At 47.4% G+C, this 24,183-nt stretch overlaps 1 long non-coding RNA gene across 1 annotated transcript in view; it reads right to left on the bottom strand.

The window, feature by feature from the left end:
• LOC141273140 (uncharacterized) overlaps nt 1–19,166 on the bottom strand; it is a 67,998-nt gene extending 48,832 nt beyond the window's left edge. Inside the window, exons 1-2 of the long non-coding RNA XR_012322068.1 lie at nt 19,038–19,166; nt 15,543–15,601 (exon numbers count right to left, since the gene is read on the bottom strand). This is a non-coding gene — a long non-coding RNA (uncharacterized lncRNA). The remainder of the gene's footprint in view (nt 1–15,542; nt 15,602–19,037) is intronic.
• Between the last annotated feature and the right edge of the window lie 5,017 nt (nt 19,167–24,183).

The following is a 24,183-nucleotide window of genomic DNA, read 5'->3' as shown; positions in this document are numbered from 1 at the left end:
GGCTATTAATATCAGCCTGCAGCTATCTGTTTAGCCTTTGCTGGTTAGATTTTATAGGGGGACCCCATGTCAATTTTTTTCTGGGGTCCCCCTGTAATCTAGCGAGTAAAGGCTAAACAAACAGATGTGGGCTGATATTAATAGTCAGGGAACATTGTTGGCTAATGGCCCCTTCCCCGGCTACTAATATCAGCCCCCAGCAGTCGGCTTTCTGTCTGCTGGTTATAAAAATGACGTGGGTGCCCACGACACTTTTTTTTTTTTTACACTCTGTGCCCACGATCTGGATGTAGCAGCGCTTTGAACGCATATTTTTTGCTGCATCCAAAACATTGCATTCTATTGAACTCAGGTAAATTCACATGTGTTCACTGAACCATGCGTATTTACTGCATTCAATACATTCTAGTGGTCAAATTTCTGTTGCGGAGACTAGCAACTCCGCAAGAGAATTTGACATGCTGCGGTCCTGAAACACACGTGCATTTCAGTGGCCACGGGTGATTCGCAGCCTCTGATGCATGCACAGGGACCATGCTTGCAAATGGCGCCTTCATAGGCTAAAAATAGCAGCGCACAGCTGCCGCATAAATTACATGAATGGGAATGCTAATGAGATTGGGCGAATGGGATCAGCTGACACCTAGCTCTTTTGTTTGGTGGTGTCAATCAGACCCTTTCATGACCAAACCTAATTAAAGTAAAGAGTTAAATAAACATACAGACACAGAAGCAAACACTCTCGGCAACCACGAGATGCTTCTGCGCATGTGCGGGGGTCATTTTGGTGCATGTGGCACACAAATTACACAGGCAGTATTCAAAATAGTAGGCCGGTCACTGAAAGCACAGTGACCTGTCAGAAGGCAGAAATATAAATACATAAGCAGAGCACCAGTAACAGTCCCTCCCTGAAGGCCCGCCCCAAAACACAAAATGAAAATAAAGATAATAAAAGAACCACTGGACGGATTTCATCAACAAAAGTATCATTTTACTCAGTGTAATGGCGCCCAACTGGCAGTGTATGTGGTTTACTAAGCACAATCCTGCTGACAGGTGCGCTTTAAGTGCAGAATCAAAGCTTTTCTGTACTATAAAAAAAAAAACACATTAAAAATGCGGCTTCACATCTGCACTAAAAACGCATCACTTAAGGTGGAGAAGGCATAAAAAATGCAGCAATAATCAGAGAAGATTGTTATTGCGCAGTTTGATGCGGCCACCTGCAGAAAACAAAAACACAGTATTTATGCAATGTGGGAACACGGCCTTTCAGACACCAAAAAGCCAGATATCATATAGTGAAGCTACTAGTAGCATACTGTAGCTACCGAGGGGCAGAGGGTGCGACCGCCCCGGGCTCTGAGGAGCCCACCTGGAGCTACTTTACTTTTAACTATTTGCGTGCGCACCGCGCCGATACAGTTAAACTTCCTGGCAGAGTAAAGAGACATGATCTCGCTGCACTGCTGCTATGGGGCCAGTGATCCAGGGGAGGGCCCAGTGCCAGCGCCAGCAATGGGCCCCCCCACTCATCATCACAACTTCAACTATATTGGCATCTTGGCTGCTGCGACTGTGAATGATTGAACAAAAATAAATCCATAGGTCTCAAATAGAGATTAGCAGGACACACAGATGACGTCGCTCCAGCTCTGGCTTATCAAAACCCACACTATGGACGCCGGAAGGTAAGAGATTCACAGGCCTCCCTCCAGCCCCCAGGTACCACTGATCTGGATCAGAGTCCTGTGAATTGATCAGCTCATCTCTAGTCAACTGTCCTAGATACAGCGAACAGTCCCGGATTTGGGTCTACGCCTTGTGTCCAAAGTTTGTCCTTTTTCTATTTTTAAAAAGTTGGGAGCTATGATTGCTGCTATTTAAATATTTAGATTACAGTGTCAATCACTGTGATCACTAACACCCATCAGCCCCACATGACTGGTTACCATGGCCTCCACCTTGATACTCTTCTGAATCTCAGCTACGGGCTGAAATTCAAAGAAGGCCACGATTTACACTGTGGTACTGGGGTATAGAGTATAAGCAAGCACATGATCGCAGGCTCAAATCCTTTAACCCCGTTCCGACATGTACGGCACATGTCATATCTATCCCTTTAGCGCGGGCTCCGACGATGAGCCCGCACCTTTCCGGGGACATGACAGCAGATCTGTACAGCTGTCATGTGCCCCTAACAGCCGCGGTAGAAATCGTGATCCACCCATGGCTGTTAACATGTTAAATGGTGCTGTCAATCTCTGACAGCAGCATTTAACATGGGCGTGGCGGAAGTGTGGCACCCTGCTGTTCACAGGTACCACAGGACCCAAAAGGGTGCATGGATGGACTTCTCCACAAGAGGCCCTCATTACATATAAAAACACCTCCACCCTTCCACCTCATACCAACAGAGGGAGCCCGTTAGGGATATATATATGGAGGGTGGAGCCAGGCAAGTCAGTCAGACAGAGTCAGAGAGTCTGAGAGTGTGCTGCCACTGAGAGCAGTGAAGATGCAGCACGTCTGCAGCTGGATTGAGGGCCCCGAGTGTGGCCGAAGGCAAAGAGGAGAGGAGAGAGGAGTTGAGGGGGCAGAGGAGCATCATAGACTCACCCCCGAGTATACAAACCGGACACCGGGTCCGCGCCTACAGGGTCCCTTTATACCCAGTAGGGATCACCGGCATACCAGGAGAACTACAAGTCCCTGGCCGACCTGAAGCTAAACCCATTACAGAACTAGGAACCACGAAGGCCCCGGTGCCCAGGGATAGTGGTTGCCAGCGGAAGGTCCTACTACCAAGCGACAGGTAAAGAGAGCAACACGACACAGAAGCTAGGCCCAGTTGCAGACTGGCCAGGAGCTTAGAGAGAGGGAGACACGGACCAGGAGGCCCTATACCCGCTCACTGGGGAGAAGTCCTGAAGTGCACCCTTCCTACCGAGTACCCTGGACCGTACCTGACATCCGCACCAGTAAAGATATTGAAGCGAATCTCTCCTGTCTCTGTCAGTTACTCCTGCTGCGCCATCCCGACTGCACTACAAGCCCCAGCATCACCACCCACCGTCAAACTCTATACTGCCCTGAATCCCGCTCCACCTGTGGGGAGCTGTTCCATCCTAGCTGCCTATCAACTGCCTCAGAGGTCTGCATCAGCGCTGGTACAATTTACCAGAAACCACAGGTGGTGTCACGATCAAACTACAAATCCCATATAAACTATCCCCTTTTTGTTGACCGCCCTGGGCCATGGACCGGGCCAGCCACTGTGACATATTCCCCCCCAGCATCCATAGGCCCGTACACCGAGTACCCCACTGCCCTGGGGGCGCGTCATCTTCTGGCGTCACGAACAGAATTTCGTGCCCGTTGCCACCGGGTACTGTGTGCCTTATTTGAACTGTGTTTTACCTGTGGTGAACATCGCCGCCATTACGGCGTCGCTGCGCGGGAAGAAGAGGGGCGTAACTGCGGGAATCGGAGAGGCGTGACTACTGGAAGCGCGCGAAGCTCAAGCCCCGCCTAGCGCTCTGACGCAGCACCTGGAAGCATCAGGTCCTGGAAGGAGACCGTCGTCTGCGGAGCTGTGGTCTACCCGATTAAAGAAACAGGAGGTAGGCTACAGTTCACTAGGGGGGGGCGCAACCATGGCCGACGACCAGCAAGACGCCGGAGCACCGGATAACGCTCCTGATGCTCAACTTGCGCCCGGCGCTGCTCAGGCCGGAGCGGCCGCCCCACCAGCAGGGGTCGTGACTCCGTTAATACCCATGGCCCTGCCGTATATCCCTGGAGCAAAATGGCTTTCCCAGTATGATGGCAAAACCAGACACCCTGTCTGGATTCAAGAGAAAGATATGCGGTGTATTGGACATGTATTAAATGACTGGTAAGCAGAGAGACGCTGTTGTGCTGGGACAATTGACTGGTGCCGCAGAGCGGGAAGTTGAAACCTGGCCAGCCGCAGACCAGGAATCAGTATCCATTATCTTTAAGAGACTGCAAACTGTCTTTGAAAACCGCACTGAGACAGATCTCCGGATGAGGTTCTACCACTGTGCCCAGAAACCTGAGGACAGTATCCGGGACTATGCCTGGCGCTTACAGGAAGCCCTGCGACAGGTTAGTCCAGCCAGCATACAAGATGAGAATAAAATGCTGACAGAACAATTCATCCGGGGGTTGAGGTCCCAGGAGGAGAGCAGAACCGTACGGTGGGGGGCCTTAGATCATCCAAATGCCACCTTTGACACCCTGAAGGACATGGCTATTAAGGGCCTTCAGCCCCTGGAAACATCAGGGACTGCTATCCAGCGTTACCAGGGTGGGGCCACCCCAGTGCCCACAGCACCCACTGCTTCTCCATTAATGGCTGAAACAAAGATGCAAACAGTGCCCCCTAGCGAGCTGGACAGCCTGCGCTCTGAAGTGTGTCAGCTAAGTAAAACCCTGGCCACTGTCCTGAGCACCCTGCAGCTACAGACGGAGCCCGAGCCGGAAGGAAGGATCCTACTCGCCGACAGTCCTGAGGATGTCCCCTGGATGAGGAGAAGAAGGAGGACAACGCCACCCCGTAGGAGGACAACACCACCCCGTGGGAGGACCAATGACCAACGTCGCCCTCCAGGAGATTTCATCTGCTACCGTTGCCACAAGGCAGGCCACACCGCGCGGAACTGTCCTTTAAAAGAGCAAACCCTGGGGCCGTGGGCCGACACCCAGGAGTAACTCAACCAGGCCCATCAAGCTGGTATGACCAGTTCATAGGAGGAAGGCCTTTCCCGTCCATCGTGCTGGACGGCATAGCAACATCTGCGTTACTGGACACCGGCTCACAGGTAACCATCATACCTGATGTCCTCTACAAAAGGTACTGGTCCATAGATGAACTCCACCCGCCAGCCCCGAACCTCTCTGTGTATGCCTCTAACGGCCTTCCTCTTAACCTAGTAGGGATTAAGGACGTGACAGTGAAGGTGGGGAGAGTGGAACTAAAGGACCAAGGACTAATTGTTATAGAATCTAACCCTGGTGATACCAATCCGTATATGATACTTGGTACAAATATTGTTGGTAACTGTTTGGGAGAAGTGTTGTTTTTACTCCAACAGATTGCTGACACTGACAAACCAGGGAAGAGGAAGGTGCTCCAGAGAGGGATTCGAGCCCTCCTGTACCAGCAACAGGTAAAGCTAACAGGTGGTGAGATTGGTAATGTACGGGTGACAGACCCGATACCCATTGTGATTCCCCCAATGAGTGAGATGCTGATTTGGTGTAGGGCAGCAATACGTCTCAAGGGACAGAACTACCAGGCGGTAGTGGAGCCCATTAGCTCAGAGCCCAGACCTACACTCTTAACTGCTAGAGGGGTAGTTGATGTATGCAATGGGAGGGTACCCATACGTCTCCTAAATTGTGGGGAGGAGGAAGTTAAATTGCCAAGATACGCCACTGTTGCCAGATTGCATACTGTGGATAATGATGCCATACACACAGTGGAATCCTTGACCCCACCAGATACAGTGGAGGACAATGACTCTGAAGCTCAGCTGGAGGATTGGTGTCAACAGCTCCATGTTGGAACTGACGCCACTCCTGTCCATCAAAAACACGGTGTCTACAGAGTGGTTCAGGAATATGAACAAGTATTTAGTAAACACCCACTTGATTTTGGAAGGGTTAAAGGGGTACAACATCACATACCCACCGGTAACCATCCACCCATTAAAGAGCGTTAAAGATCCGTACCACCAGCACATTACCAAAAAGCCAAGGAAATGTTGCATGACATGAAAAAGGCAGGGGTAATAAGGGATAGCTGTAGCCCCTGGACAGCTCCCCTCGTCCTGGTCAGGAAAAAGGACGGTAGCATGAGAATGTGTGTAGATTATAGACAAATTAATCGAATAACACATAAAGATGCATACCCTTTGCCCCGTATAGAGGAATCCCTGGCTGCATTAAAATCTGCCAATTACTTCTCTACATTGGATCTCACTAGTGGGTACTGGCAAGTCTCTGTTGCTGAGGAAGACCTGAAGAAGACAGCCTTCACCACCCCGATGGGACTGTGCGAATTCAACAGCATGCCGTTTGGATTCTGCAACGCACCTGGAACGTTCCAGAGGCTGATGGAGTGTTGCTTGGGACACCGGAACTTTGAGACAGTGCTGCTGTACCTGGATGACGTTATTGTGTACTCGAGGACGTATGAAGACCATCTGAAGCACCTGGCGGAGGTATTTGAAGCATTGTCCCGGTATGGGATGAAACTAAAACCTTCTAAATGCCACCTGCTTAAACAGAAGGTTCAGTACCTGGCACACGTAGTCAGCTCAGAGGGAGTAGCACCGGACCCAGAGAAGGTCACTGCCATCCAGAAGTGGCCTGAACCGAGAAGCATCAAAGAGGTACGGCAATTCCTGGGACTGGTCGGATACTACAGGAGGTTCATAAAGGACTTTACCAAAAAGGTAGAACCTCTACAAGACCTCCTGGTAGGACAGTCCAAAAGAGAAAAGAGTCCCCCATTCCAGTGGTGCAAAGAGCAGACTGAGTCCTTTGCATCAATGAAGGAAGTCCTAACCGGTGAAGAAATCCTGGCTTACCCGGACTACAGCCAGCCTTTCCTGTTGTATACTGACGCCAGCAACGAGGGACTGGGAGCTGTGTTGTCCCAGAAGCAAAATGGCAGAGAAAAGGTAATTGCGTATGCCAGTAGGAAGCTGCGCACTACGGAGAGGAACCCAGAGAATTACAGTTCCTTCAAGCTGGAGTTCCTGGCCTTGGTCTGGGCTATCACTGAAAGGTTCAAGCATTACCTAGCCTCAACGAAATTAACAGCCTTTACTGACAATAATCCCTTGACACACCTGGAGACAGCCAGGTTGGGAGCCATGGAACAGCGTTGGGTGGCCAGACTGTTGAATTATCAGTTCACCATCAAGTATCGGACAGGTCACAAGAACACCAATGCCGATGCCGTGTCAAGGATGCCCCACCAGTCAGACACCAAGGATGAAGTGGATTATTTAGAGGAAGTTAAATTACCTGCTTTCCACCGAAGCGGAGTGGTCCACGAGCAACACGCCACCAGAAGACGTCATGGAAGGACGCTGAACCCTCTACCTCATCACAGCTGGAAGGAGACCCAGGACAATGACCCGGTTGTCAGCCTCATCAAAAGACTGATAACCCAAGAAGGTTCTCACCTGGAGAAGGGTGCTCCCCCACAAGCTAAACACCTGTGGAATGAGAGAAGCCGGCTGTTCATCTACAGAGAGAAGCTGTGCAGGAGGTATGTCAACCCCAAGACTCATGAAATGGTGTGGCAGATTGTTGTACCCAGGACGGATATCCAGATGGTGTTGGAGGCCTACCACGACCAAGCAGGTCACTTTGGCTAGAAGAAGCTGGAAACCCTGCTGAAGGACCGGTTCTATTGGGTTGGAATGCGGAGCTCCATAGAGAGGTGGTGCCGGAATTGTGGGCCCTGTAGCCCCAGAAGGAAAGACTACGGCAGCCAGAAAGCACCCTCGCAGTCCATCAAAACAACCCAGCCCCTGGAGATTGTCGCTCTGGATCACGTCAAGCTGTCACCCAGCAGGTCAGGCTATTCCTATGCACTGACCATGGTGGATCACTATTCCTGGTTCCTGGTGGTAGCCCCTGTCAAGGATCTGACAGCAGAAACTGCAGCAAGAACGTTCCAAGCATACTTCTGCAGGCCCCATGGATACCCGGACAAAGTGCTGACGGATCAAGGCCCTGCCTTTGAAGCCGAGCTGTTTAAAGAATTCTGTCATCTGTTTGGGTGCAAGAAGATCCAGACTACGCTGTATCACCCTCAGACCAATGGTTTGTGTGAGAAAATGAACAACATCGTCATAGACCTGCTGAAAACCTTACCCTTGGAAGAAAGGAACCAGTGGCCAGACAAACTACCTGACCTGGTAGATCTGTACAATCACATACCTGTGAGTTCTACTAATTGTACCCCAGCGTACCTCATGAGAGCAAGACCCGTAAAATTGCCCATGGACCTGGAGCTCGGAGTGGTAGAACCTGCTGCAGATACGTCCACTGAAGATTGGGACACAAGTCGGCAAGAGCAGTACAGGAGAGTACAGGCCTGTGTCGAAGACAGTCTAAACAGAGTAAGGGAAAAAAACAAAAAGAACAGTATAATAAACATGCACCAGCAGAACCCTTGGCACCTGAAGAGATAGTGCTAAAGCGGAAAAGAAGAGGTCACTGTTAGAACCTTGCTGTTAGGTTTTTTTTCCTTTGTTGGTCACATGACCTTGTTGGCCTATTTAATCCTGCTCCGCCCTTCTGGCTTTGCTGGACTTCATTGTATATCTACTTTCTAGCTAGCCTGTGCTCTGTATCTAACTCTGTTAGTTTGCTTGGTCTACGGACCTCTAGGTTCTATCTATTTTGTTTGTTCGTCTGTCTGCTGCTATTTCTGTTAGGAGGTGTCCCATATTCCTCCCAGTCCTTAGTACTTGTAGGGATTCCCTCCCCAAATCTATAGGTCTCCGTACAGACTAGATTAGGACTTTAGCAGGTCTGATCGCAGGATCAGGTTCCCTGTTACTTCGTAGGGATTCAGCTGAGTCTTATAGTAGGGACAGATCTCCTCTCTTTCCTTAGCTTTGGTAGCAGAACATAACAGTAAGTCCAGCCTGTAAATTCTCTAAGGAAAGATTTTTTTTTGTTCCATCATGGTGTCGGTTCAGGATTTGGCTAAACACCTGCAGGGACTCTCTCTGGAAGTGGCCGAGCTCCGTCAGCACGTGAGTAACTGTCCTGGAGCATATTTCTTGGAGCCTAAGGTATGTTTGCCGGATTTATTTTTTGGTGAACATCGAGAATTTTTTTCATTTAAAAATGCTTGCTTATTGTATTTTCGTTTGAGACCCAAGTCCTCTGGGGATGAATCCCAGCGCGTAGGGTTCATAATGTCACTTTTGCGCAAAGAGCCTCAGGAGTGGGCCTTTTCTTTGCAACCTAGTGATACATGCTTCAGATCAGTGGATAGTTTTTTTTCTGCTTTAGGACTATTATATGATGATCCTGACCGTGTGGCATCAGCTGAGACTGAGTTGAGACGTTTAAAACAAGGATCAGGTAATATGGAAAAATATTGTACACATTTTCGTCGTTGGTCCACTCAAACAGGGTGGAACGATTCTGCTCTGAAAAGTCGTTTATTTAACCTTACTATTCCTGAGAGGAAGGCTTTGGAGGAATACATACAGACAAGTTTGGCCGCCGGTCACATTAGGCCCTCTAAGTCTCCTGTGGCGGTTGGATTTTTTTTTGTAAAAAAAAAGGACGGCGGTTTACGTCCTTGTCTGGATTTTCGTGAGATTAACAAAATTACGGTACGCAATCCTTACCCACTGCCATTGATTCCTGATCTGTTTAACCAGTTATTGGGGGCCAAGTGGTTCTCTAAAATTGACCTTAAGGGGGCATACAATCTGTTGCGCATGAAGGAGGGTGATGAATGGAAGACTGCTTTTAACACTCCTGTGGGTCATTTTGAGAATCTGGTTATGCCTTTTGGTCTTACTAATGCTCCTGCATTTTTTCAGAATCTGATTAATGACATCCTTAGACCTTTGATCGGTAAAAATGTGGTTGTGTATTTGGATGACATTTTGATTTATTCGCCAGATCTGGAGTCTCATTGGCGGAGCGTGCGTGAGGTATTACAGTTATTAATGGACAATTCGCTTTTTGCTAAGCTGGAGAAATGTGAGTTCGCTGTACAGAGAATTAGTTTTTTGGGCTACATTATCTCCAGCAAAGGTTTTGAGATGGATCCGGTTAAGGTTCAGGCTGTGCAGGAATGGCCTAGGCCTATTGGTTTGAAATCAATACAGAGGTTTTTGGGTTTCGCCAATTACTATAGAAAATTCATAAAAAATTTTTCTAGTATTGTCAAACCTCTGACTGATCTCACCAGGAAAGGTGCTGATGCGGTTCAGTGGTCTTCTGAGGCCATTGAAGCTTTTGTGTATCTCAAGGAGAGGTTCACCTCTGCTCCCATCCTTATGCAGCCTGATGTTACTAGGCCGTTTTTGGTTGAGGTTGATGCTTCCTCTGTGGGGGTTGGCGCAGTATTGTCTCAGGATAACGGGGATGGATTACATCCCTGTGCATTTTTTTCAAAAAAATTTTCGGAGACTGAATTGAATTACGATATTGGTAATCGGGAATTATTGGCTATTAAACTCGCATTTGAACACTGGCGCCACTTCTTGGAAGGTGCGGAATTTCCCGTTCAGGTTCTTACGGATCATAAAAATCTGATATATCTTGACGCTGCCAAGCGCCTGAATGCCCGTCAGGCTAGGTGGGCACTGTTTTTCTCGCGGTTTAATTTCTCCGTTACTTACATCCCTGGTACTAAGAATGTTAAGGCGGATGCCTTGTCTCGCAGTTTTTCTCCCATAGTCGGTGCTGAGAAAGAGGAAAACATTTTACAAGAAGGTGTTGTGATAGCTGCTTTAGACTCCGTTTTGGAAGATGAGATTCTTAAAGCTCAGGAGAATGCCCCATCTAACACTCCTCATGGGAGGTTGTTTGTGCCTGGGACCTTTAGGAGAGATTTGTTTGTTGAGTGTCACGAATCTCGGTTGGCAGGTCATCCCGGAATCTCTGAGACCAAGAGACTGGTGGGTCGCAGTTTTTGGTGGCCTGGATGGCAGAAGGAAGTCATTAAGTGGGTGCGCCAATGTACTATATGTGCTAGATCTAAGTCCTCACATACTCCTGCTGCGGGGTTGCTTTGTCCTTTGGAGGTCCCCAGTGCTCCTTGGACACATTTGGCTATGGACTTTATAACTGACCTTCCCCCCTCTGAGGGTTTTACTGTCATCTGGGTGGTCGTGGACCGTTTTAGCAAGATGTGTCACTTGGTTCCCTTCGTCAAACTGCCCTGCGCTAAAACTCTCGCTAAGGCCTTTGTCAAGGAAATTGTCAGACTTCATGGCGTTCCTACTGACATTGTTTCTGATAGGGGTCCTCAGTTCGTGGCTCGTTTTTGGCGTGCCTTTTGTGACAGGTTGGGAATTCATTTGTCGTTTTCGTCCGGATATCATCCTGAATCTAATGGCCAGACAGAAAGGAAAAACCAGGATGTTGAGCAGTTCTTGCGTTGTTTTGTGGCAGACAATCAAGAGGGGTGGTCTGAGTTTCTGCCACTTGCCGAATTTGCTCTGAACAATCATACATCTTCTTCTGCTGGTTGTTCGCCTTTTTTTTGTTGTTCTGGGAGACATCCGTCGTTTGGGTCGTTCTCCAAGTTGGGATCTGCCGTGCCTGAGGAGGAGAATTTTTCCGGTGATTTGGAAAGAGTTTGGACGGATGTGCGTGGTAATCTTCAGGAGGCCAACAGAAAATCTAAAGACTACTTTGATAGGAAACGACAGGAGGTTTTGTTCGCTGTTGGTGACATGGTTTGGTTGTCCTCTAGGAATCTGCGGTTGAGGATTCCTTCTAAGAAATTGGGTCCCAAGTTTGTAGGGCCCTTTAAGGTGCTTCAGGTTGTCAACCAATCTGCTGTTAGGTTGGAGGTTCCTACCTCCTGGAGAATTAATCCGGTCTTTCATGTCTCTCTGTTAAAAAAAGCTGTTGTGTCGGATGGTGACGCCTCTGCCTCTGTTCCTCCGGTGGTGGAGGACGGGGAATATGAAATTTCTCGCATCCTTGACTCTAGACGGTATAGAGGTAGTTTGCAGTATCTTGTGGCCTGGAAAGGTTTCGGACCCGAGGATAACTCTTGGGTGAGGTCAGATGATGTTTCCGCGTCCAGACTTATCAGAGCGTTTCACAGGAGATTTCCTGATAAGCCTGGTCCTAGGGGATCCGGAGGATCCTCTTAGAAGGGGGGGTACTGTTAGAACCTTGCTGTTAGGTTTTTTTTCCTTTGTTGGTCACATGACCTTGTTGGCCTATTTAATCCTGCTCCGCCCTTCTGGCTTTGCTGGACTTCATTGTATATCTACTTTCTAGCTAGCCTGTGCTCTGTATCTAACTCTGTTAGTTTGCTTGGTCTACGGACCTCTAGGTTCTATCTATTTTGTTTGTTCGTCTGTCTGCTGCTATTTCTGTTAGGAGGTGTCCCATATTCCTCCCAGTCCTTAGTACTTGTAGGGATTCCCTCCCCAAATCTATAGGTCTCCGTACAGACTAGATTAGGACTTTAGCAGGTCTGATTGCAGGATCAGGTTCCCTGTTACTTCGTAGGGATTCAGCTGAGTCTTATAGTAGGGACAGATCTCCTCTCTTTCCTTAGCTTTGGTAGCAGAACATAACAGTCACAAGCTCGATGACCAGTGGGAAAGAGAGCCCTACACTGTGCTAAACTCCAGATTTGACAACAGTAAAACCTGCCTGATCAGTAAAGATGGAGGTAAAATGACCGCAACAGTCTCAAGAGACCATTTGAAAGTGTGCCCAGGTCTACTGAAGACAACGAAGGAAGAAGCCTATAGCACCGGAGGAACCCAAGGAAGAAGTGCTTCACACGGTTCTAGGAGATTTCCCTGCGGACTGGCCTCAACTTGATGGAGCAGTTATTATACCCGTAATACACTTCTATCAGCCACAAGAAGAACCTGTGAGCGCTCTGGAAGAACCTGCTCAGGAACAGGAAGAGTCCCCAGTCAGAGGAGGATCACCCGTTGAAGAAGAGCCTGAAGGCCCAGTAATCAGTGCACTTGCCAGTCCCATAGAGAGATTAAGGCAGTTTTATAATCTACCAGCATGTACACCTGCTAGATTAACAGAAAGTGCATGCACAGACACTAGTAACACCCCACTGCTACGAAGGTCCACACGCAGCACACAAGGACAAATCCCTGCCAGGTTTAGGGAATAAGCACGAAGTGCCTACATTATAAATAGTTACCCTGTTGGGTATTGCCTATTGTTTATTGTATGAACTGAAATAATATGTGCATTTAGTTACCCGTAAGGGTATAAAGACTTGAAGGCTGAGGACTGTGAGTAGCCAAAAACTGTATTTGTAAATAGTTGCACTCATCACAAGTGCCCCCTTATAAGACCACAGAACCAAAACTCGTTTGGCATGGCCGAAGACGTGGTCCAGCACCTGGATCACTTATGCCCTGTAGCCACGCCCAGGGCCTACGTTGAGGGTTTTCAGGCGGGTCCCTCATGTTACCCTTGTTACGCTTTCTTCGGTGAAATGGACATGGGGTTACGGGACTTACTGTAACTTAATTATTGTTATTGTTATTATAATTGTTATTATCTGCTACATAAACTAAGGAACGAATGGGAAAAGCTGTCCCTACAGTAAGACTAAGCTGAATCCCTACGATGTAGCGGGCAACCTGTTCCTTGTGAACAGACCCGCTTTCGTCCTCGGCTAGTCTGAACGGAGACCTATAGAATAAAGGGAGGGGGTCCCTAAAAGAACTAAAGACTGGGACAAAAATGGGATACCTCCTAACAGAAGTTGTTGCAGAGCAAAAAGACAAACTGACAAAAAGTACTAGAGGTCCAAGAGGACCAAGCGAACTAGACAGAGATAGGCACCGAAGCACCTGGCTAGAGAGACAGGCAAAAAACACTGAAGTCCAGCAAAGCCAGAAGGGCAAGCTGGAATATATAGGCAGCTGGTCACGTGACCGCAAAACAAAAGATAGCAAAAACTAACAGGAGGGTTCTAACAATAATTACTATTGTTGTTGTAACCTGTTTTAAAAATGCTTCAGTCCAGGAGTACTGAATTGTACTAGGGGAGAATGTGGCACCCTGCTGTTCACAGGTACCACAGGACCCAAAAGGGTGCATGGATGGACTTCTCCACAAGAGGCCCTCATTACATACAAACACCTCCACCCTTCCACCTCATACCACCAGAGGGAGCCCGTTAGGGATATATATATGGAGGGTGGAGCCAGGCAAGTCAGTCAGTCAGACAGAGTCAGAGAGTCTGAGAGTGTGCTGCCACTGAGAGCAGTGAAGATGCAGCACGTCTGCTGCTGGATTGAGGGCCCCGAGTGTGGCCGAAGGCAAGGAGGAGAGGAGAGAGGAGTCGAGGGGGCAGAGGAGCATCATAGGCTCACCCCCGAGCATACAAACCAAACACTGGGTCCGCGCCTACAGGGTCCCTTTATACCCAGTAGGGATCACCGGCATACCAGGAGGACTACAAGTCCCTGGCCGACCTGAAACTAAACCCATTACAGGACTAGGAACCACGAAGGCTCCGGTGCCCAGGGATAGTGGTTGCCAGCGGAAGGTCCTACTACCAAGCGACAGGTGAAGAGAGCAACACGACACAGAAGCTAGGCCCAGTTGCAGACTGGCCAGGAGCTTAGAGAGAGGGAGACACGGACCAGGAGGCCCTATACTCGCTCACTGGGGAGAAGTCCTGAAGTGCACCCTTCCTACAGAGTACCCTGGACCGTACCTGACATCCGCACCAGTAAAGGTATTGAAGCGAATCCCCTGTCTCTGTCAGTTACTCCTGCTGCGCCACCCCAACTGCACTACAAGACCCAGCATCACCACCCACCGTCAAACTATATACTGCCCTGAATCCTGCTCCACCTGTGGGGAGCTGTTCCATCCTAGTTGCCTATCAACTGACTCAGAGGTCTGCAGCAGCGCTGGTACAAATTACCAGAAACCACAGGTGGCGTCACGATCAAACTACAAATCCCATATAAACTATCCCCTTTTTGTTGACCGCCCTGGGCCACGGACCGGGTCAGCCACTGTGACATATTCCCCCCCAGCATCCATAGGCCTGGATACCGAGTACCCCACTGCCCTGGGGGCGCGTCATCTTGACGTCATAAGTCCCCCCTGTGTCACATTACCGCGGGCCGCCAATAGGTTGGCATGACAACCCGGGGTATGCAGGAGACGCATGCGGTTGTCATTGTTAGGATGGTCAGCGCTCATTGCAAGTGCGCAATTCTGCTACAATTCTGCTAATTCTGATGATCGCTTGTGTGCAGTACAGGCGATGAGAACATTGCAGCTTCTAGTCTCCCATGGAAACTATTGAAGCAAGTAAAAAGTTTAAAAAAAAGTTTTAAAAAATATAAAAAAAATTACAAAAGTTCAAATCACCCCCTTTCCCCAAATTCAAAATAAAACAAAGAAAAAAATAAAATATATAAACATATTTGGTATCACCGCTTTCAGAATCACCCGATCTATCAATATATACAGTACAGACCAAAAGTTTGGACACACCTTCTCATTTAAAGCTTTTTCTGTATTTTCATGACTATGAAAATTGTACATTCACACTGAAGGCATCAAAACTATGAATTAACACATGTGGAATTATATACTTTGGGTCTCAGAAAATGGCGTCTTTTTTTAAACAAACTTTGGATTTTTTTTCCACCACTTAAAAGAACATATACATGTTTGGTATCTGCAAACTCGTAATGACCTGGAGAATCATAATGGCAGGTCAGTTTTAATATTTAGTGAACATGGTAAAAAAACAGAATTAGACTTACCGACAATTCGGTTTCTAAGACTCTTCACAACAGCACCAATAGGAGGTTGCCTCCCCATCCTAATTAGGGACAGGAAACACAAGAGGTTAAATAGCCCTCTGTCTATAATCATTGTTTTTCCAAAGACCACACAGTATAAATGCTTGAATTATTTATTAACACCAAGGAATTTAAATGAACATAAAGTTTCACATGGAAGGGGGGAATTACCCGTGCTGTCGTGAAGGGTCTTAGAAACCAAATTACTGTTAAGTCAAATTCTGTTTTCTCTAATCCCCTCCATGACAGCACCAAAAGGAGAAATACCAAAGAATAATGTTAGGGAGGGACTATAACCTGAGGACTTTCCTGCCGAAAATTAAATCTTTTACAGACATTAAATCTAATCTGTAATGCTTGGTAAAGGTATGGACCGAGGACCAGGTAGCAGCTTTGCAGATCTGCTCGATGGAAGCGCTGGCTCTTTTGGCCCAAGAGGCAGACATGGCTCTGGTGGAATGAGCTTTCAGTGACACAGGAGGAGGCAGGTCCTGACTTTCATATCCTTCTGTGGTTGCTTTTTTAATCTAGTTTGCTAGAGAACTCTTGGACGTTTTCTTCCCTTTGGTCCCCAGCATTGGACAAAAAGGTTCTGATCCTTCCTCCAAGTTTTCGTTTGTTCTATATAGTAGAGGATGATTCTTCTGACATCTAGAGAATGGAACTCGTGATTCCTTATTGTCCTTTGGATTTTGACAAAAAGATGGGAGAATTATTTCCTGGGACATGTGAAAGTGAGATGATACCTTTGGAGGAAAAGAAGGGTCTAGGCGAAGAATTATTCTGTCATCAAGGATTTTCAGATAAGGTTCCCTAATAGATAGGGCCTTGATCTCGCCATCTCTTCTTGCTGCTATGGCTACTAACAGAGCTGCCTTCCAAGATAATTTGTCCATTTGAGATTGGGTCATTGGTTCAAAGGGCATGATGGTTAGACCCTTCAGAACTATATTCAGGTCCCAGGTTGGAATTATGATGGGCCTTCTTGGACATATTCTAGAGGCTACTGTCATGAACCTCTTTATCCATCGGTGGTCTGCCAGGTTTTGGTCAAAGAAAGAACTTAGAGCAGAAATCTGGACTTTCAGGGTACTAGGCTTTAACCCTTTTGATAGACCGTCCTGTAAAAAGTCCAATATCCTGGCAATATCAGGATGAAATGGATCAATGGGAGTAGATCCAATACCATGCAGAGAAGGTCTTCCATATTTTTAGGTAAATGGCATTAGTGACCCGCTTCCTGCTTTTTTGTAGGGTACCTATAACTACATCCGAGAGACCTTTGGCCTTTTAGGATTAAGGCTTCAGAAGCCAGGCTGCTAGGCATAAGCTCTGGGGAGCCGGATGAAATATTGGAACCTGATGAAGTAGGTCGTGGTCTGGAGGCAGGGTAAGAGAACTAAGTTTAGAAAGTTCAGAGCCCCAAACCAACTTCTCTTTGGTCACAGAGGGGCAATCCGAATTGTCCTGACCCTGTCTATTCTGATTTATTTGCAATGTTCTCGGTAGTGATGGAATTGGAGGGAATGCGTAGGCCAACCCGAGGTTCCATGGGTGAGAAAACACATCTACCCTTGAATAAGTCTCGCTGTGATCTATAGAAAAATATTGATCCACCTTTGTATTATGCCAACTCGCGAACAGTTCTACCTCTGGGTGACCCCATTTCCTGGTTATTAGCTGGAACACCTTTGAACTGAGGCTCCATTCTCCCGGATTTATATCCGTCCTGCTCACGAAGCAGGGCCGGCTCCAGGTTTTTCTGGGCCCCGGGCGAAAGAGTCTCAGCGGGCCCCTTTAACACATACCACGATTCATGATGCACAGATACCGCAGAGAAATATATATATATATATTTATATATATATATATATATATATATATATATATATATATATATATATATAGTACAATGCCGAAAATTTCACTTCATACATTACATGGGCGACAGCTATTGTAAATTCCACAATAGCCCAGAAACCGGCGAATCGCTCCACACAATATACTGGCCCCCATAAAATGCTACATACGGAATACTGGCCCCCATATAACGATCCATTCAGAATACTAGCCCCCATAAAACGCTCCGTACAGGATACTGACCCCCATATAATGCTCCGTACAGGATACTGGTCCCCTTATAACGCTCCATACAGGATACTGGCCCCCATATAGTGCTCCATGCAGGCTGTTCCCCCCACATAATGCCCTATGCAGGCTGTTCCCCCCTTATAATGCCATAGGCAGGCTGTTCCAATCCTTATAATGCCCCATGTAGGATGTCACCCCCCATATAATGCCCCATGCAGGATGTCACTCCCCCCCATATAATGCCCCATGCAGTATATCACTTGTCCCCCCCATATAATGCCCTATGCAGGATGTCACTTGTTCCCCCCCATATAATGCCCCATGCAGGATGTCCCTCCCCTCCCCATATAATGCCCCATGCAGGATGTCACCCCCCCTTATAATGCCCCATGCAGGATGTCCCCCCCATATAATGCCCCATGCAGGATGTCCCACCCCATATAATGCCCCATGCAGGATATCACTCCCCCCATATAATGCCCCATGCAGGATGTCACCTCTCCCCCCCATATAATGCCCCATGCAGGACGTCCTTTTCCCCCCACCATATAATGCCCCATGCAGGATGTCAGCTCCCCTCTTTGTAATGCCCCATGTAGGATATCACCCCCTGTATTTATAATTCCCCATGCAGGATATAACCCTCCTCTCTTTATAATGCCCCATGCAGGATGTCACCCCCCCACCCCATATAATGCCCCATGCAGGATGTCACCCCCCCCCATACAATGCCCCATGCCTCAATACATTAAAAAAAAAATCAAATACCCACCTCACTCCTCCTCACCTGCTGCCGCTGCTCAGGTCCGGACTCCAGCGTTGCCGGTGTCTTCCCGCTCTGCGCTGCCTGTGATGGCTCAGGGGAGGGCACGGTGGAAAGACGTCACTGCACCCTCTGACCTGAGACGTCACAGGGAGCGCACAGCAGGAAGACAGCGGATATGCGGAGGCACGGGAGAGAGGTAAGTATCCGGCTGCCGGGGCCCTGAGCAAGCGGGGGAGAAGGGCGGGCACTGGCACTGCTCTATTCCGCCCATATCCCGGCGGGGTGCCCAACCGCGAGTGGGCCCCCCCGCGCCTTGCTGGCGTCTGTCGTTAAAGAAGAGATCGGGTGTTGAATCCCAGAAATTCCCTTTGTCAAGTTTCCTGGCTTGAGCCACCAATTGAGAGATATTTTTACATGGTGGGGAAGGGATATTTTTGAGTTGAGAATATCTGGAGTTTTGTCCCAGCAAGAGAGGATGAAATTCTGAAGGACTCTTGTATGAGCCTAAAAGACAAAAAGGGGGTGGGGTGGAAAAGCGCAGTGCTTGTGTGAACCTGTATGGAAGTAGAATATGCGTGCAGATACAGTGGTCTGCTCACCTGAGTGGGTTGTGCAGACCGCACAACCCAGGTTAAACAGCTGCTGGCGCTGATAGCGCAGCCACGATGCCTTCAGCGTCTCCTCTGGGTTAACAGATGGAGCTTCGAATCACGTGATTCCGGGTGGGGTCACGTGGGTGATGACATCATCGCAGGTCCTACAGGTCCTGCAGCTGAAATTGTATCCAGTTCTCCGCAGCCTCGAGCCACAACTCCCAAGGGAAAAGTGAACAGTGTGGAAATTGAAGTGGTCAGTGGGGCGCTAGAAACTGGATAAGGCACTGGAAAAGAATAAAACAAACCTCTTTATTGAAGTTCCAATGCCCACAACGAGTTTCTGCAGCGGTCTGCTGCCTTCATCAGGTGGAGTTATGGGAAAATGGCAGAAACAGGCACTTTTATACATAAAGCAAAGGAACTCAATGGGAGGTACCAAGGGAGAAGTTTGTACTCAACCCCTTAATCACCATTAAAAAAGACAATTACAATTTAATAACAAAGGGGACTTAAAAAAGCATTACGGGTCAATAACTACACATTATAAACTTACTATGAAGATACAAGATGCAGACATTAACGGCAATGCTTTAAAAATACATACATATAAAAATGCATATATAAATGAGGGTAAATAAGCATATTACATAAAAATTGGTGAGGCACATCCTAAGTATACATCTCAACCAGTTTTTATCCCCCAAAAAATATATATATATTAATATTAATAATTCATCTGCACACATTATCAATCGCTAAATTCAAACCTTCCGGATATAATGTACCCAATTTAAAAATCCAAAAATTCTCTCTCTTCATAAGATAATTAAGCCGATTTGTTACATTATCAAGGACTTGTTCTAAAATCGTGAGTTTCAAGCTAATGGGATCTCTCTGGTGGGCTGTCAGAAAGTGCTTGGAAACACTATGCTGCACATACCCATTCTTAATATTAGAGCGATGTTTATTAAGGCGGGCCTGCATTCTTTGTATAGTTCGGCCCACGTATTGCAAACCACATCCACACTGCAACAAGTAGACCACATAGTCAGAATGACAGTCTACTTTACAGGTAATGGGGAATTGTTCACCAGTGGTTTGCGAGTAGAAGGATACTGCCCCATGATTAATGGTACTGCAGCATAAACAGCCAGGAGATCTGCAAGCAAAACAACCTACTCCTTCTTGCCTTTGCCTCCCATATCTCCGTACTGAAGCTGCAGATTTCAATGTCGTGTTACTGGGCGATATGAAGGATCGTAAATTCCGATTCTTCCTATAAACAATCCTGGGTTTACATGGCAAATGTTTGGACAAAAGCGGATCCCCCAACAGGACGCACCAATAACGACTTAATAGTTCCTGTATGGACACTCTAGTTTTATTGAAAGTAGTCACTAAACTTCAATCTTTATATCCTGTATTCGCATGCTCACAGTTAGTGCCAGAAAATAGAGCCAGACATGATTCCTGACTGAGCGGCTTAATTCTTTTATGCGCGTCCCTAATCAATTTCTTAGGATACCCCTTCCTCAAGAATCTTTTTTCAAGGACATCAGCCTCCTTTTCAAAATCTTCATCCTGCGTACAATTTTTCCGTATATGCCAATACTGGCCATACGGAATGTTCTTAATCCACCTTGGAAGATGGCCACTGTCAAATCTGAGGTAGCTATTCACATCCACGGTTTTGAAATGGGTGGATGTGAGAACCCTCCCTAAATCATCCAATTTCAAAAACTAAGTCAAGAAACTGTATGGAGTCACTTGACATGGATACAGTGAACTTAAGACCCCATGGGTTATTATCCAAAATTTCAAAGAAATCCTGGGCTGATTTTTCCGTCCCTTCCCAGAAAGAGAACAGATCATCGATGAAACGACGATATAATCGTATATGGCCTTGGGTTAGAGGAGAAGACGTGATGAACAAAGATTCAAAGCGTCCCATGAAGATATTTGTGTAGCTGGGAGCTATCCTCGTCCCCATTGCACAGCCCTTTATTTGCTTATAAAAATTATCTTCGAATGAGAACACATTATTATTTAATATGAATTCTATTGATTTCAAAATAAACTCTTTTTAAAAAAGGGGGATACTACCATCTTCCATTAAGTGATGGCGCACCGCTTCTATACCTAGTTCGTGGGAGATATTACTGTAAAGAGCTGCAACGTCTGCTGTGATAAGAATACAGTTCTTCACAGACGGCAAACTTCTAACTGTGGCAATTAAAGTTGAGGAGTCCAAGATAGGACCCCAATTCACATACATATTTCTGAAGAAACAAGTCGATGAAGTGTGATAGATTGGACGTAATGGAATTTATCCCGGATATGATGGGACGCCCAGGCGGATTACAGGGATCCTTGTGTAATTTAGGTAAAAAATAAAAAATGGGGGTCCGGTAACTTGAGATATCTAAGAACCTTTTTTCATTCTTATTCAGAATGCCCTTTTCATAACCTTCCTTAATCAAATAATTATAATTAACAGAGATGGAGATAGAAGGATCAATATCCAATTTATGGTAGTATTGGTCGTCACTAAGTATCCTAAGACCCTCACACAAGTACCGGGATCTGTCCATAATCACGACTCCTCCTCCTTTATCGGCACTTTTTATTATAATGTCATTATTGTTCTTCAAAGTCTGCATTGCTTCCCTTTCACTTTTCATCAAATTGTCTGGTTTCCTACGCCGCCCAATCAAGCGTAGATCTCTGAGGACCAATTGTTGAAAAGATTCTATATGCGCAGATCTCGTATGAGCCTAGGCCCAGGGAACTGCCTGAATGCAAGCTGTCATTGATCCCAGGACTGACATGGCAAACCTTATAGACACAGTCTTTTGGTTCTTTAGTACCCGGATCCTTGATCTCACATTTAACTGCTTGGTTGCTGGTAGTGAGGATCTTTGATTCTGAGAATCTAAGAGGATTCCTAAGAAGACCTTTTGGGTTGATAGAGTTAGATCTGATTTTCCCCAATTTATGATACAGCCTAATGATCTTAGGGTATGCAGGACCAATTGGAGTTGGACTTTGAGGTCAGGAACAGAAGGAGCCATGATGAGGAAATCGTCCAAGTAAGGAACGATGCAGATGTTTTTCTTTTCTGATAAATGTGACCACCTCCACCATAATTTTTGTAAAGGTCCGGGGAGCTGAGATGCCAAAGGGAAGGACCTTGAACTGAAAGTGGTACACTGTCTGATTTAGTGAGGCTGCAAATCTCTGATATCGCTGGTAATCTGGATGGATGCGCACATGATAGTATGCGTCTTTGAGGTCTACAGTAACCATGACAAAGTTTTTCCCGATTAATATAACTGTGGATTTTACAGACTCCATTTTGAATCTCTGGTAAAGAATATACTGATTCAAACGTTTTAGGCTGATGATAACCCGGTGGGACCAGTTGTTTTTTTTTTTACCAAGAATAAATCGGGAGTAATGGCCTTTGCCCTGTTCCGCTTTTGGCACGGGAGCAATTACTGCTGAGGATGGCATTTGCTGAAGTTCTGAAACCAGAATGTTCTGAAGTTTTGCAGACGAAGGAGATGTTATTTCCAGTCTCTGTGGGGGAAAGGAGGAAAATTCTATTTTTATTCCCATCCTGACCCAGTCTAGGATTTTGCAGTTTGATGTTATTTCCCCACATTGTTCGAAGAATTCTGAGATTCCGCCTCCCACCTGCTTGGCGTCATTGTCTATCAGAACGTTGGGTTTGAAAGTTGTTTCTCCCTTTTCCCCCTTTGGGGTAGTTCCAACGTCCTGATTTACCCTTTTCTCTGTATGAGGGATTTTGTGTTTGTGGGGGACGAAATAGTCTTCTTTTGAGCGTTTTTGGTTATTGAAGAGACTTCTTTTTGTCGGATACCTTTTACAGTAAATCGTCCAGTGTTGGACTAAACACATATTCCCCTTTGGAAGTTATGGAGCATAATTTGGTTTTAGATAGGATGTCTCCACATATTTAACGATAGTGCTCTTCTTGCGGTATTAGAGAGAACGGAAGTTCTTGCTGCTATCCGGACAGACTCTGCAGAGGCGTCTGCTAGGAAACATGCTACTGACGCGCCCCTGGGCCTGAGTCGCGCAGTGTTGCGCACGCGGGAGCCTACCCGGAGCCGGATCGGATAGGGGTAGTAGTCTCGTGGCGATGACCCGGTCCGTGCCCAGGGAGTCAGACTAAGTGGCGGTATATTAGCAGTAGATGTAGGACGACTACGCCACCCGTTGAATGCAGCTATGGAGCTGCCGCTGCAGGGCAGACCGCTGAGGCCGGTGGAAGGATGGTGCAGCGTGGATGGTATAACCCCAACGGGAGGGGTATGGCCTCAGGGCAGCCGACGTGGATGATGGGGGTAGCAGGAACCACTCAGAGACGATGCGGTGTAGTTCAGGGTCTTTACTGGTGACAAAGATAGACCCTCCCGGAGTACTGGCTAGCGGTCGGGGCCTGGTCAGTCCTTGAGCAGATGGGATCCCCCTTGGCCAGGCGGAGTTGTAGGCCTCCCCAACTAATTGTACTCTTCTGGCTTCCTTGCTAGAGGCGGGTAAAGGTAGCCCACGTCCCTGAGTGTACCGTGTGGTGCTCACCCGTATGGCCGGTGACTCGGGGCCTTCTAGTGGCTTCCGCTCCACGACGGCGGTGCTGGTCCCACGCGTGTGACCGTGCCTTCGGGTTTCTTGGCCAGAGGACCTGAAATCCCCTGCCGGGCGGTTTCTGCTGCTGGGTCTGGGTTAATCCCCACAGCCTCGGACTCCGGGTCCGGTGGTAACTCTTCAATCATGGCGAGCTCTTCAGCTGCCAGCCCCTGATTCCTTTTTGCACTGCTCCCACTGAGCTCCTGATCTTTCTTTCCTATGCTGCTCCTCTTCTTCTCTCTACTCTACTCACTAACCCTGCCTCAGCCCCAGCTTTATATAGGGGAAGTTCTTCCCCTCCCAGGACTGGGCAGGAGGTGTGGCATGCATAGGATTCCTGACCAAGAGACCTCCCACCTGCTCTCAGACATAACATTGCTATTACTGTGGAGACCAGACTCCTGGGGTGCCACACTACCTTTTGTAAGAGAGGCAGTGAGGCCAGAAGATCTTCTCTAGGGGTACCTCCCTTGATATGATCTTCTAACAGATGTAA

This window comes from Phyllobates terribilis, unplaced genomic scaffold, assembly GCF_046119375.1.
Source record: "Phyllobates terribilis strain yellow unplaced genomic scaffold, ASM4611937v1 Scaffold_5__5_contigs__length_657084704, whole genome shotgun sequence".
Taxonomy (NCBI): domain Eukaryota; kingdom Metazoa; phylum Chordata; class Amphibia; order Anura; family Dendrobatidae; genus Phyllobates; species Phyllobates terribilis.
This window is presented reverse-complemented; position numbering and strand designations above follow the sequence as displayed.